The 2630-nt window shown below is 27.1% G+C and overlaps 1 pseudogene across 1 annotated transcript; it reads right to left on the bottom strand.

Annotated features, from left to right (window-relative positions):
* Window positions 1-222: 222 nt before the first annotated feature.
* On the bottom strand, window positions 223-1001 carry LOC145806721 (SKP1-like protein 14 pseudogene; annotated as a pseudogene). The gene has a single exon (XR_014350193.1). The product of XR_014350193.1 is annotated as an SKP1-like protein 14 pseudogene (transcript).
* Window positions 1002-2630: the final 1629 nt, after the last annotated feature.

Here is a 2630-nt window from a genome sequence, read left to right as displayed (position 1 = left end):
ATTCAATTACAAAATAAAAAAAAAAAATTTAAATAATCTCAAACTCCAAAACTATTTTCAAAACTTATAACTAAACAAATTTTTAAATTTTGTAAACTCTTTTAGAAAATTGTTTTTCAAAATTATTTCACAAATACACCCCACATAGTCTTTGTATTTTTACCCATTAAAACATAATAACAATAATAAAAAAACACACACAACCATTTACCAAGACCATAATTTTTAAAACGATTTCCAATTCAAAAAATCCAAAAAACAAAAACAATTAAACTAGGGAAAAAAATTTTGTTTTCAAAATCCTCAAAAAAATATTTTATAATATGAAAATTTTCACTGTATAAAATCCAATTACCATAAACTAAACCCTAAATCTTGAAAGCCCATTCATGCTCATTGCGAACCACCGCCTCTTCCTCCGGAGTGAAATCATTCTCAATATTGAATATCTTCCTCACCTCCTCTGGCATCAAATCCCTGATCTGATCTGCAATTCGTTGACAAATCAACTCCAGCAAGCCCTTCACATCGAGGTAATTCGCAGCAGAGACGAGTTTGAAGAGCACAGCCAAGTCCTTCTTCGCTACAAACTCTGAATCGAACTTTTTCAGATCGGCTTCTTCAGAGATCTTCTTTGAATCCGCATGCTTTGAACAGTAATCGATCGCCATTGTTAGGGTTTCGCTGTCCACGTTTGGGAGTGGAATCGTTGTGATTGTGGATTCTTCGTCCTCGATTATGCGCTTGATTGTTTCGAATTGCATCGCGATTGACTCTGTTAGGATGAATTCTTTGTTGTCGGAGCTTTTCAATGTGTAAGTCTTCTCCGAGGATGAAGACGGAGAAGATGATGAAGATGCAAACATAGTGTATCTTTGATTGTACGTTGTTGAGATTTTACACAGGGTTTGAAAATATTAGGATTTGTCATGAATTCTATATAAAGAGAGCTTTCCTTGGTGAAGAAGCAACTTAAATAAAATAAAAAATTAAGACACCATTTGGCATGTGCTATTTTAACATAATATCTTATTTGAGTTAAAATTATATCATTTAGGTCACATCACCTTATCACATCCCTTTAAATTTAATTCATATTTTATATTTTTAAATAAAACATTAAAAAAATTACTAAGGCCTTGTTTGTCATCTCTTAAAAAAGTCAAAAAGTCACTATCCTATTTAAATCACATCATCTTATTTAAGTCACATAACCTCTCTACCACATCACTTCAAACCTAACCTATACCCAACCCATATTTCATAAAAAGTGAAAAAATACATTTATTTAGATCATCCCAAATCACTCCTAATTTAGCACATGCCAAATACCCTCTAAATTACATATGCCAAAAATATAATAGGGAGTTTTGGAAATTGACCTTTTTTATAGTGATTTTTTAATTTTTTAATTATAGAAAGACTTTTTAATTATAAAAAGACTTGATAAAAAATAAAGAGAATGATTTAATGATTTTTATCATTTTTTGACTTTTTAACTAAAAAAATAACGATGGTGCTACATGCACCAATTAGTATACTAACTAGTGTACAAATATTAGTTATAACATTATTATTGGTCACACTCATTAATTACATTACAAATTTCAAAAATCTCTTAAATTGTGTCACATCATCAATTAGTAAACTAATTAATATACCAATTAATACCTATAGCATTATTTAAAAAATAATTCCCAAATAAGATCTAAGTACAGTTTTGGCACACAATTACATTGGATTCTCATTATAATTAAACGTAATACTTACCTCTTTCTTTGTTAATAACTTTTTAGTTATATGAATGGAAAAAAGTCATATTTTTTTTACTAGGTCAAGTTTGGTAAGTTAAAAAAAAAAATTAAAAAGTCAAAAAATTACTTAAAAAGTTAAAAAGTTATCACTATTTACAAAAAATCAAAAATTATGGCTGCACAATTCTCAATTCTAATTTTTTCCTACACACTAATTTATATAAATTTTTAATGTATATTTTTCCATAAAAAGTCAAAAAATTAATCCAAACAACCATATTTTTTTCCTCAACGTTTTAGTCCAAAAAGTCAAAAAATGCACTTATTTAGGACATCCCAAACAACCTTATTATTTTTTTATTTATCTTTATTACTTTATATCATTTACATTAATTTTGATCCTTTTAACTTTATTAAAAATGGAGCCAATATAATTATACTAGAACTATGATATTAATTATATTTTCTTTAAATTTCAAAGAATTTCTCTATAATTTACGTGGATAATAATAATATTCTCTTAATATCCGTGTATTTGAATCTAACTAAAATACTACCAATAGTATTAACTTACTAAATACATTTGTGGGACAAATTTTTTTTTGAGATTTTAAATTTAAGGTTTCTGATATTAGGATTTTATAAAATAAAGAACATGTAACATTTTTGTAATAGTTGGGATCCCTTAGAATTTTCACAAAGAAATTTGTCTTCATAGAAAAATTTTCAATTTTTCACAGAGAAACTTCAACTTCACAAAGAGAAATAAATTTTTCTAAAAATATTATTGAGGGGCCTTAACTAATAAGAAAATACATATTGGACCTCTCTTACTATCCATAGTTGGAGAGGGATGTTTTACTAATTTTCTCAATT

Source organism: Camellia sinensis, chromosome 14 (assembly GCF_055761805.1).
Source record: "Camellia sinensis isolate YWXY chromosome 14, ASM5576180v1, whole genome shotgun sequence".
NCBI classification, from domain to species: domain Eukaryota; kingdom Viridiplantae; phylum Streptophyta; class Magnoliopsida; order Ericales; family Theaceae; genus Camellia; species Camellia sinensis.
Note: the sequence above shows the minus strand (reverse complement) of the source record. Positions and strands in the feature narration are given on the sequence as shown.